The sequence below is a fragment of the Tenrec ecaudatus genome, chromosome 4, assembly GCF_050624435.1.
Source record: "Tenrec ecaudatus isolate mTenEca1 chromosome 4, mTenEca1.hap1, whole genome shotgun sequence".
Lineage (NCBI taxonomy): Eukaryota > Metazoa > Chordata > Mammalia > Afrosoricida > Tenrecidae > Tenrec > Tenrec ecaudatus.
Window position 1 is genome coordinate 147,428,277 of NC_134533.1, and position 13,137 is coordinate 147,441,413.

General features: G+C 46.3%; 1 pseudogene; it reads left to right on the top strand.

Moving 5' to 3' along the window:
- The first annotated feature begins 424 nt into the window (after positions 1–424).
- Positions 425–11,922, top strand: LOC142446068 (protein HTATIP2-like; annotated as a pseudogene).
- The last annotated feature ends 1,215 nt before the right edge of the window (positions 11,923–13,137 follow it).

Consider the following 13,137-nt stretch of genomic DNA (forward strand, 5'->3'; position numbering starts at 1 on the left):
GGAACAACCCAACCACTTTCCTGCGGCCTGTAGATTTTGAAAGCAAAAAGCAACAGGACACCTTGCAAAGGTCACTTCTCAGAGTATGTCTTTCATGAATGTAGATCCAAAAGTTCCACACAAAATTACTCTCCATTCGAATCCAGCAACACCTAGAAAGGATAACAACATATCCTTACGAAGTCGGGTTTATTCTAGGAATGCAAGTTATTATTTGAAAGAACAATTAGTTCAATGGACCACGTGAGCAGAGTAAAGGAGAAAAATTATATGACCATATAATTCAGCAAAGGGACAGTATTGCTGGGGGTGGCCCTGGAAAACTAGGATCACCCAACAGCCTGTTTCCCTGGGGGTTGGGCAGCGGCGGGGGGTGGGGGGGTGGGGTTGGAGGCGGGTGGCTTCCTAAGACCGGGACCCGCCCATGACAGAAGCCATGATGGAAGCGCTCCCTAAGCTTCGGGAAGAGTTTAGGAGGCTGAATAAGTCAGTCTTTATTCTGGGCGCCAGCGGGGACACGGGCAAAGTGCTCCTGAAAGAAATCTCTGAACAACGCCTGCTTTCCAAAGTCACGCTCATTGGCCGGAGGACGCCCCACTTCCAGGGGGAAGCTCATAAAACGGTGAACCAAGAAGAGGTGGACTTTGAGAAGGATGACGACGCGTCTGCCTTCCAAGGTCACGACGTTGGATTCTGCTGTCTGGGCACCCCCCCAAAAAATGCCAGCCCCGGGGGATTTGTTCGCGTTGACGGAGATTATGCGCTGGAGTCTGCAGAGGTAGGAAAAGGCGGCGGGTGCGCACACTTCAACTTGCTGTCTTCTAACGGGGCCCCGACGTCAAGCAGTTGCTGTAGCTGCAAGTGGAGGGAGACGTGGGAGCCAGGGTTGAAGAACTAAAGTTTGATCTTTACTCCATATTTAGGCCTGGGGTCCTCCGATGCGACGGGCAGGCGTCTCGCCCCAGTGAATGGTCAGGGAGACCTTTGGCTCCTTCCCAGAGGGCTGGGCCAGTGCCCACTCGGTGCCCACTCGGTGCCCGTGGTGAGAGCCATGCTGAACAACACCGTGAGGCCCCAAGGCCCAGAGAAGACAGAGCTGCTAGACAAGGCCACCTATGCCCTGGGCAAAGCCCACGGTGCCCTCAGACCAGAGCTGTGGCGAGACTCTCAAGAATGTGCTTTTAAAAAAAAACAACAAAAAACACGTTTTATTAGGGGCGCATACAACTCTTATCACAATCCATACATACATCAATTGTGTAAAGCACATCTGTACATTCTTTGCCCTCATCATTTTCAAAGCATTTGTTCTCCACTTAAGCCCTTGGCATCGGGTCCTCTTTCCCCCCCCCCTCCTTCCCCACTCCCCCACCCCCCTCCCTTATGAGCCCTTGATAATTTATAAATTATTATTTTGTCATATTTTGCCCTGTTTGAAGTCTCCCTTCACTCCCTTTTCTGTTGCCCATCCCCCAGGGAGGAGGTCACATGTAGATCCTTGTAATCGGTTCCCTCTTTCCAACCCACTCACCCTCTACCCTCCCAGTATCGCCCCTCACACCCCTGGTCCTGAAGGTATCATCCACCCTGGATTCCCTGTGCCTCCAGCTCCCATATGCACCAGTGTACATCCTCTGCTCTATCCAGACTTGCAAGGTAGAATTCGGATCATGCTAGTGGGGGGTGTGGGGGAGAAGCATTTAGGAAGTAGAGGAAAGCTGTATTCTTCATCGGTGTTACATCGCACCCTGACTGACTCATCTCCTACCCTAGACCCCTCTGTGAGAGGATCTCCAGTGGCCGACAAATGGGCTTTGGGTCTCCACTCTGCACTTCCCCCTTCATTCACTATGGTAAGTTTTTTTGGAGAACGTGCTTTTAACTGCAAGCTTTCACTGTGCTGCTTTGCTTTTCTCGGCCTCCTGTCACCCACCAATCCTGAAATGACTGTGCCCATCCTCAGTGGTTCACACACACACACACACACACACACACACACACACACACACACACACACTTCACCTCACCCGTGGGAGCTTCTGAAAAAGCAATCAGGACCCCCCCGCCTCAAGCCTTCGGAATCAGAATTTCTGGATTTCTGGGGCTGGGTGTAGGAATCTGTTTTGTTATGTTTCTTCTGCTGCTGGTTCTGATGTCACGGTTTGGGAAATCAGCTTTGGAAACGCTTGTCTGCAGAGCCCCAGTGTAACTGTGAATGTTCAAACTGCGGACATTCACGTCTCTGAGGGGGCCCAGTGCTAACTTTTTAACTCTGTAAATAAACATTATGACTTTGAAAAAAAAGGGACAGTATTACTAATAAACATAAAAAATACATGCTTTTGGTAAAAATGCAGTATTTGTTCCTAATAAGACTTCTTAGCAAATTTATCTTGGGAAATTTCCTTGCTCTGATATAATATATATTGTATACTTAATATCCAGTGTATATTTTAGATGTTTATATATAGTATGCATACATACAACATACTAGGGGGCTTCAAAAAGTTCATGGGTAAATGGAATCAAAACATAATAGAAATCTTCCTTGAATGTTTTGAATATATATATGTATATTCATACACACATGATATATTTAGTATACCTACAGAAATTATAACAGTGGTAAAATGTTGAATGAAAACTTCCTCTTTGAGATCAAGAATAAGACCAGAATGTCTGTTATTATAATTTCTTTTGCACAGATTTATTGTCTATCTCAATTGGACAACCAAAGGAAAATCCATGAGTCTTAAAAAGGAAAAAACAATGAAGCTCTCATTTTAACAATTATGTGATTGTATACGTATAAAATTCTATAGTAACTACAGATTAAATATTATAATAGGCAAGTGAGTTAGAAAAGTTTCCTGGGTACAAAATACGCATATAGAAATCAACTTTATTTCTTCATAGAGAATGAAAAATACTATTTAAAATAACATAACAATAGCAAATGTCAAGGAACAAATCGATAAAACATTCCTGAAAGATGTTAAAGGCACGCTAAGTTAATGAAAGGCTATTGCCACGATCTTAAGTTGTCAAATGCCAGTGAGTGATCCCACAGGGATCCCAGGTGCAACAGGAGGAAGCCCCGCGGTGCTGCACTATCTCCACAATGGTCATCATTTTGTCTGAGCGCACTGCTGCAGCCACTGTGCAAATTCATCCTCTTTTTCACTGACCACCTGCTTACCCAAGCATGATGTCCTTCTCCAGGGCCTGTCTTTCCGGATAACGTGTCCAAAGTAAATGAAATTAAAGCCTCGCCGTCTTTGCTTCTAAGGAACAACTGTAGCTCTACTTTCCCCAGCTGTGGGGATTTGCGTTTTCTTTACGTTGAGTTGTAATCCATCCTGAAGGCGGCAGTCCTTGATCTTCATCAGTAAGTGGTAAGCCCTCATCCTCAGCAAGTAAGGTTGTATCATTTGCACACTACAGGTTGTCAATGAGTCTTCCTCCATCCCCATGCCCCATTCTCCAGCATCTCGAATTGTTTGCCCAGGGGACAGAGTGAAGTAGGACAGTGAAAGGATACAACGTTGATGCACACCTTTCCTAACTTTAAACATTTTGTTCTGTGTAAAAGATTGCCTCTTGGCCTATGTACAGGAGATTCCCCAGGAACACCATTAAGAGTTCTGAAATTGCCATTCCTCACAGTGGTATCTGTAGTGTCTTGTGACCCATACAGGCAATACCTTTGTAACAGTCAATAAAAAAACAAACAAACATCTTTCTGGTGTACTTTGCTTTCAGTCAAGATCGATGTGCTATCAGCATTGATATTCCTGACTCCGTGAACTCTTCGGAGTCTGGTTTGACATCTGTTGATGGACTGCTACGAAGACAGAAACATCACACACTCCTCAGGCACATTTCCCACTCCAGCCTAGGGACCAGGCACTCTCCCAAGGCGTTCTGATTCTTTCACATGGGAAGTGGTATTTAGAGACAGTTTTAGGCACTGTGCGTCTTGAAGCTGCAGTGAGCAAAGAGGAAATATGTTATTTTTTAGGAAGAAAAAAATAAGCCGTAGGTGTATATTTATGTTTTTTAATCCAAAGTTAAGGTTTTTCTAATTCAATGTTGTCTCTCTTAGCTAAAATAATAGTTCCTAGTGATATTAAAATAATTACATATTGGCTTTATTTTTTTATCATTTTATTGGGGGCTCGTAAACTCTTATCATAATCCATACATCCATCCATTGTGTCAAGCACATTTGTACATTTGTTGCCATCATCATTCTCAAAACATTTGCTTTCTGCTTGAGCCCTTGGTATCAGCTCCTCATTTTCCCCCTCCCTCCCCATACACCCTCCATGATAAACCCTTGATAATTACATCTCTCTTCACCCCCTTTTTGGTTGTCTATCCCCCAGGGAGGGGCCTATTATGTAGATACTTGTGATCAGTTCCCCCTTTCTACCTTCCCTCCACCCTCCCGGTATCACCACTCTCACCATTTGTCCTGAGGGGTTCATCTGTCCTGGATTCCCTGTGCTTTCAGTTCCTATCTGCACCAGCGTGCATCCTCTGGTCTAGCTGGATTTGTAAGGTAGAATTGGGGTCATGATAGTTGGGGGGGGGGAATTAAAGAACTAGAGGAAAGTTGTACATTTCCTCGTTGCTACCCTGCACCCTGACTGGCTCCTCTTCTCCCCACGATACTTCTGTACGGGGATGTCCAGTTGCCTACAGATGGGCCTTGGATCCCCACTCCAATCTTCCCCTCATTCACAATGATATGATTTTTTGTTCTCTGATGCCTGATACCTGATCCTTTAGACACCTCAGGATCACATGGGCTGGTGTACTTCTTCCATGTGGGCTTTGTTTCTTCTGAGCTAGATGGCCGCTTGTTTACCTTCAAGCCTTTAGGACCCCAGACGCTGTATTTTTTGATAGCTGGGCACCATCAGCTTTCTTCACCACATTTGCTTATACACCCGCTTTGTCTTCAGCTATCGTGTGGGGAAGGTGAGTATCATGGAATGTATATTGACTTTATTTTAAAGCATAATATCAAAATGTTAATACCAATCTACTAGCAATGCAGATTAATTTTTTCTGTAATACTGTTGTTGTTGTTGTTTTCGGGGACACGGTACCCATTACTGTTGGGTAAGCATTGGACTGCTAATCACAAGAAGTTGTTCAAACACACCAACACTCTTCGGGGGAAGTCGAGGTCATCTGCTCCCGTAGAGACGTGCATCCTCTGCAGGGCTGTGAGAGTCAGAATGTGCTCAGAGGCAGTGGTGGTGTTCACCAGAAATGTACACACAAAATATACTCATAAAGATCATTTGAAATAATTGTGTCTCTTGTGTGAGTATTCCACCAATTTAAGCTATGGTTAAGTTCATTTGTTTCATTGTGTTTTTCATTTAAGTTTTCAAATATGCAAAATGTTCCCATGGCTCAAAGTTCCTGACTTGCAACTGTTTCCTGGTGATATAACTTACAAATCTTTTGATTTATTTGTAATGTTTTGGTTTTTCTTTCCAGAAGCTTTCTTAGGTTTGTATCATTTGTTTTACTAATCACCGCCTTATTGGAGATTGTTTTGCTAATCATCTCCTTAGCTCCTTAATTCACCATCCCAGGTAGTTAAAGGAACACACCAGGTTTTCTTCTAGTACTTAGATGGATTGCTTATGTTTAGATCGCTGATCTACTTAGAATTCATCCTGGTGTTGAATGTGAAGAACACAGTCTAGTTGTGTATTTTCATATGCCTATTTAAAAGTTTACCTCTGGGGCAATAATTTGAAATATCACTTTTATCATATCCTAAGTCCTGGTGGTGCAGCAGTTCCCTATTGAGCTGCAGTCGGCAGGGTCAGCAGTTTGAAACCACCAGCAGCTCCTCAGGAGAAAGACTGGGCTTTCTCCTCCCTTCGACAGTCACAGTCTTGGAAGGCCCCGGCGGGGGGAGTGGGGGATCCCTATGAGTCAGCCTAGACTCCATGGCAGTGAGTTTGCTTTTGTTTTGCTTTGTTTTTTAGTAGTTTTCCTTAAAGGTGTACATTCCTCGGCTATATCCAAGTGTTGTCACTAGAGTTGCTTTTATAAACGGGTCTTGTCTTGCATTAAGTTTTGTGTTTCTATGTAAGGAAGCTGCCAGTGTCTCTGTGTTGACTTTATACCGCTTGCGTCACTTCTCCTACTGTCTGTCGCAGTTTTCCACGGATGCTGTTGAGTCTTTAAGGACTCCAGTTAGAGCATCTGCTCATGGAAGACACGACTCTCTTCCTCGCCAGTTCCTGTGCCAAAGTCAAGGTCCGGCAAGGCTCGCACAACCAACTGCCCCATCTTCCCTCCTCCTGAGTTGCTCCAGTCCAGTCACCGGCATTGCCTCCCCCCAGCACGCAGGGTCCCGCTTCCAGCTCTGCCTCCGGGCCGTCTTCTGCCGGAGCGCTGTTCCTCCTCAAGGCCCCGTTCCTCTCCTTCGGTGGTCTTTTGCCTGGCCCGTCGGCCTCACAGATCATCCGGCTTTACATCTCAACCATTCCCTCACAGACTTTCCCTAGTTTGTTTGTTTGTTTGTTTGTTTCATTGCATTTATAACCACCACATCCCATGTATGTGTTACTTAGGATCTTTTTTTCATTGACTGACCCACTCTGAGATTATGAATTTCATGAAACGGCAACAATTTAGTTTATGCACTGCAGTGTCTCCAAGGGGGCCTTGGTGGTCTCGTGGGTTATGCGTTGGGTCACTACGTGTAAGATGAACAATTTGAAACCACCAGCCACTCTGCAGGAAAAAGATGGGGCTTTCTACTCCTGGAAAGAACTGCAGTCTCTGAAACCCACAGGAGCAGTTCTACCCTGCCCTACAAACTGACCCCCCAGGGGGGTCACTATGGACTCATTGACATGGAGTTTGGACGGGTGTGGGGTTCTTTCTTTGTGGTGTCTCCAGTACAGAACAAGTGCTTAATACGGATGAAAGGCTTGATGCGTAGAGAGCTACAGCAGGAAGCTAGGCAGACCAGGAGAGTCCTCGTGCCATGTTCAGGACAAGCACATGGCGGAATAAGGAGGCCCGGATTTGTGAGCCCTGCCCCTTCATTAAGACCCAGAATCTCGTCTTCGAGAAAGTCCTCATGCTGACTGATGGCTTCAAACGTTAGCAGGAACACATTCCTCATTTAGCCCACTGTCGGTGCCGTTCCCCTGGCATGGTGACGGTGCTGTCTGACAAGTCTCTCCCTTGAACATTTACTATTTCCCTCATGTAACTAATGAGTGTCTTGTGAGGAGACACTCTAAAGCCATTTCATATTTTATTCCTCATTAAGTTTCACTCCGTGGTACATAATTCTGATAGTCTCAGCTTTCAGGCAAGACGCCTCCAACCTTAGCAACGACGTCCCTCAGGCCGTGCTCCCTTCTGACTCCAGGCTGAATTTCTGGTCACTCCCTGATGCTGTGCTGCTACGACCATCTTTAGTTGATTTTCAGCAGATTTTCACTCACTGTGATGTTAATGATCGTGTTTAATCATTTCCACTTTCTGTCGGAGCCTCTTTCTCTGTAACGGGCACAAGTATGGATGTCTTCCAGGTGGGTGGTCGGGTAACTGTCTTCCAAACGTCTTGTCACAGTTGAGTGGGTGCTCCACTGCTTCCTCAGCTGCTTGAAACATGTCGGTTGGCATCCACCGATTCCTGGAACTCTGTTTTGCTTTGGGAAGATCGGCTGCATGAAACTTCTTTGAAGAGTTGAAGAGTAAGGAGGTCACGGTGAAGTGTAACCTGACCCAACCCAAGTTGGACAACGCGGAGAGAAGACTGAGGAAGAACTGATGCGTTTGAATTATAATGTTGGCAAGGAATATTGAAAATATTGTGGACTACCAGATACACAGACAGAGCTGTCTTAGGAGTGCAAGCAGAATGTTCCTTAGAAGTGACGATGGGGAGACTTTGTCTCACGTACTTTGGACAAGTTGTCAAGAGAGACCAGTCCCCTTACAAATCCGGCTAGAGCAGAGGATGGACACTGGTACAGATAGCAACTGGAAACACAGGGAATGCAGGGCAGGTGACCCCTTCAGGACCAGTGGTGAGAGTGGTGATACTGGGAGGGCAAAGTGAGGATGGTTTGGAAAGGAAGAACCGATTACAAAGATCTACATAGGACCTCCTCCCTGGGGGACGGACAACAGCAAAGTGGGTGAAGGGAGACATCAGACAGTATATGATATGACAAAATAATAATTTATCAATTATCAAGGGTCCTTTAGGGAGGAGGGGAGGGAGGGGGGAAATGAGGAGCTGATGCCAGGGGTTTACAGGGAGAGCAAATGTTTTGAGAATGATGAGGGTAACGAATGTACTAATGTGCTTTATATAATTGACGTATGTATGGATTGTGATAAGAGTTGTATGAGGCACCAATAAAATGATTAAAGAGAGGGAGAGAGAGAGAGAGAGAACCAGTCCCTGGAGAAGGACATCATGCTTGGGGAAAGGAAGGGCGATTGAAAAGGAGGAAGACCAGCGAGGTGATGGACGAGGAGCGGCTGCAACAAAGCACTCCACCATAGCACCGACGGTGAGAATGGTCGTTGTTCTCACGGGGCCCCTCTAAGTTAGAAGGGACCCAGGCCACCTCACCACAGCAGCAACGTTGATGACTCTGGCCGGAATCAGTTATTACAATATTGGTTGTCAAATGGTAATTTCAGTTTATTTTTTTCTACCTCTATCCACCAGCATTCTCAAATAGGAGATTCCCGATGGTCCAGTGGCTAAGCTTCTGTCTGCTAGCCACAAGGCTGGTGATCCAAAACCCCCAGCCGCTCTGTAGGGAAAACCCTGTGACAGTCGTCTGTAGGGACGGCAGCCTTGGAAACCCCGTGGCAGTTCTACTCTGGCCTGCAGGGCCACGCCAGTATGAAGGGACTCCATAGCAATGCATTTGGGGCTTATTCTCAAATAGAAAAGAACTGTCCTCTTCCCATGTATTTTCTTTCCTTAGTGATAGTATGGACTCACTGATTCCTAGTTTATTCAAGGAGATGAATCAACTATCATGGCTATCATTGTTTATTTTGACACGCAGATTGATATGTATTTTGCCAGTGGGATTCCCCCTTAAACTAACTCTTGTGTACTTAAAAAAAAAAGTGTGGTAGTTATATAACCATTTGTCAGTTTGAGAGGATTAATAGTCAAGGGGTGGAGTCTAGCCTGTCAATCAGGTCCTAGCCAATGGGGCCTCTGTGTGGACATGGCCTTCTTCTGAGGATTCTGGGAACTTCTATATACCTCCTTGGAGGCAGGAGACACAGTCTCTCTCTGCAGACTCCCTGGTAGACATTGCAGTTGACAAACCACATGGAGACAGGCTGAGAGAAGCCAGGGCCTTTGAGTTGGAGAAGTCACATAGAGACCCCTGCCTGCACTGAGATGCTTATACCACCATTGGGTCCACAGACTTCCCACCCACTGGCCTGTGATCTTCCTGCATTCAGCATCATTGCATGTGTTCCGTGAGTCTGAAGAGACTTTATAGATTGGTATCAGATATATGGGCTAATATCGGACTTATGGACTTGATCTGGACTAGGCTGGGATGTTTTCTCAATATTCAATTGCTCTTGTGTATAAAGCTCCTTCTTATACACATATGAGCATCTATGAATTTGTTTCTTTACTCAACCCAGACTACAGCTCTTATTACAATCCATACATCAATTACATCCAGCACATTTGGACTTACGCTGCCATCATTTCCCAAACATTTTCTTTTCTTTCTACTTGAGCCCTTGGTATCAGCTCCTCTTTTCCCCTCTCCTTGCCCCACCTTCCCACCCTCATGGACCCTTGATAATTTGTAAGTTATTTTTATTTTCATATTTTACACCATCCCATGTCTCCCTTCACCCACATTTCTGTTCTTCATCCTCCTGGGGGTTTGGGAGTGTATGTCAATCATTGCGATCAGTTCCCTCTTTCTCCCCCTTTTCCCTCCATCTTCACCCCCCCCCCATGGTATAGCTGCTCTCATTTTTGGTCCTGATTTATCTGTCCTGGGTTCTGTGTATCGAGAGCTCTTATCTGTACCAGTGTAATGCTCTGGTCTGCCCAAATTTGTAAGACAGAACTGAGGTCATGATAGTGGGTGAGGGGTGGGGCAGGGAGGAAGCATTAAAGAACGAGAGGAATGTTGTGTGTTTCTTAGGTGCTATGCTGCACCCTGGTTGGCTGGTCCCTTCCTTGTGACTCTTCTGTGAGGGGGGGTCTGATTGTCTACTGATGGACTGTGGGTGTCCATTCCAACTCACCTCATTTGCATAGAAATGGTTGTTTGGGGGTCTCTGATGCCTGATACCTGATCCTATCGACACCTCATGATCACACAGGCTGGTATGCTTCTTCCATGTGGGCTTTATTGTTTCTCAGCTAGATGGCCTCTTGTTTATCTTCAAGCCTTTAAGACCCCATATGCTACATCTTTTTGTAGCCTGGCACCATCAGCTTTCTTCACCACATTTACTTATGCACTCCTTTTGTCTTCAGCGATCATGTCAGGAAGGTGAGCATCATGGAATGCCAGGCTATTAGAACAAAGTGTTCTTGCATTGAGAGAGTACTTGAGTAGAGGCTCAATGTCCATCTGCTACCTTAATACTTAACATATAAATACATGTACATAGATCTATTTCCCTGTCGTTCTATATAATTATATTTACATATGTACGTGCCTGTATTTAGACCTCTATAAATGCCCTTTGCCTCCTAGTTCCTTCCTCTATTTCCTTTTACTTTCCTCTTATCCCGTTATCTTGTTTAACTTTCATTCAGCTCTCAGTAATTCCTCTCGGCTATATTGAACTTGATTGAACCCCACCAGGCATTCTATGGCCTCCTAGCCATCAATTTTAGAACTTTTGTTGTTCCCTTGTCCCTGGGTTTGTTGGCTCCCCATTTCCCTTCGCCCACCTCCCCCTCTCCCATGTCCCCCTGGAACCACTGGTACCATTGTTTTCTCTTCAGGATTGTTTATCCTGCCTATCTTATACATATAGACATGAAAATGAAAAAAGCAAAAAATAGCCTATGAATAGCTCCAGGTCTGTCTGCTGACCCTACTGAATGGTTTCTGATTGGGTCTGGAAATGCCAAGCCCTGGCCCCCAAGTCCGAAGTCTATTTTCAGAATTCCTCAGGGACTTTGTTGTGTTGTATGCTTTTTACCTCCCGCCCCTGCCCTTTTTAAGTATTTCCTTGGCTTTGGGGCAGAATAGGATGGTCACATTTACCTTGTCCATTTTCAGTACCAGGTCTGAAATTAGCCACATGGTCAAGAAGCCTTATTTTTTATTAGTACAGAACATTGCTAAAAAAAGACAAATTCTGGGTGCTAAGTCTGATCACAGCTATTGGAAGGTCTTTGATACTAGGATTTTCAACAGACAGACAGATACACGTATCTATTTCTGTTTTCTGTCTGCCGGCTGTCTCTATTGACATTCATGCGTTCACTGTAGCTCCTCCAATCCGGTTGAATACCATGCCATGCATTCTGGCTGTCTTCCTCTCCATGGCTGCAACTCCCTTGCACTGAGAAACCAGCACCCCAGTATTTCCAGAAACGTAGCTCTCTGTTCAGTCCCCGCATGTGATAACCTCTTAACTGTCCTGCTGCCTCCTTGGCGTCACTCAGTCCTTCCAGTTGCACTGTCCCGCTCACCCCACAGAGAGGAAAAGGGAGACAACGAATACTTTTTTAAACCGAAGAAACGAAGAAAGGCCAAGAAAAAGAGGACTGAGACATAACGCTTTTAAAAATCTCTCTGCCCAGCTCCCGGGGCCCTAGGAGGCAGCCCGCGAGATGGGGTGCGCAAGGAGGAGATCGGTGAACAGATGTTCAGCTTCGCCAATGTGATGAAATAACGGGCTCCTTCTCAACAAAATCACTCTGCGGTAGCGAACAGGAAGAGACCAAGGGCTGGTTGTCCTTCTTTCTGAAGTCAGAAACACCTGTTCGGCAAACACCAGCGAGGCTGCTATGAAAACTCTTTCCTCATCAGTCTAATGGTCAACCTAACCAAGCCAAACCTGACCCCAGGGCCAACAACTGAAGAGGCCACTGACCCTGGAGCTGTGTGGACTCTGGAAACTGTGGACAGAGACAAACCCCCAGGCAAAGGCGGGCATGTGGGAGCAGGAGGCCTCCTCTGGCACATGTCTGTAGAGCACTGGGGCAGGCTGAGCAGAGATGGGAAAAGGTCAGAGGTCAGAGGTGGAGGCACAGCTTTGCACTCTATGCAAAGGCTGGTTTCAGATAAAATTGTGAAAGGGGCAACATCTCTCCCAGGTGCTGCTCCAGTCTCCCGTTCCAGAGGCCTCTCCGTACACATGGACATCTCCCAGGCCACAGACCAGGACGTAGGGAGTAGAAAGGAAGGCTCTGGAACTTGGAGAACATGTGGAGATGAGCCAGGAGGCCGGGTGGCAAGGGGTCTGGGTTTTCAAACCAAGGGCGAGCCTCCAGCAGAGAGCTCATGCTTCCTGCCCGATCTGAAGTTGGAAGCTCTCTGCCCTTTGCCAACCTGGAACCCAGTGCCGGCCGGCGTGGCAGTAAGTCGAACCACGAGAGCGGGGAGGAGGAGGAGGAGGAGGAGAGAACCCCGGGAAACCGGGAGGGGTTGCTCACGTGTTCTCTGCGTTAAGTCCTCCGGGTTGGACACTTCAGTTCAAATCAGACTCTGCTCTTTAAAGCTGTGTGACGTAGACAAGTTACTCTCATCATGCCCCGTCTAGAAAGTAGAAGGGATAATACCTACTTCATGGGGTTATTGTGAGAACTAAGCTACTTATTAAAAGAAACCACCTAGAAAATTACTCTTCCCCTTCTTATTTTCCTTTGTGTCACTACCAACACCCCTCTCACCCCCCGCGCTTTCAGTGCTGTGTGCACGACCCCCTGTGCCCAGCCTGAGGGCACCCAACCTTAGGGAGCCCTGTGAGGGCGCTAACCACTGACCCTTTGACAGTGCACCACAGAGGATGCAGCAGATAGATCAGGTGGTATGCTGCACTCTGTACACTACTACCTGCCCATGTCTGCTCACCTGTCTCTTCTTAAAGATGGGGTCTGAGAAGTAT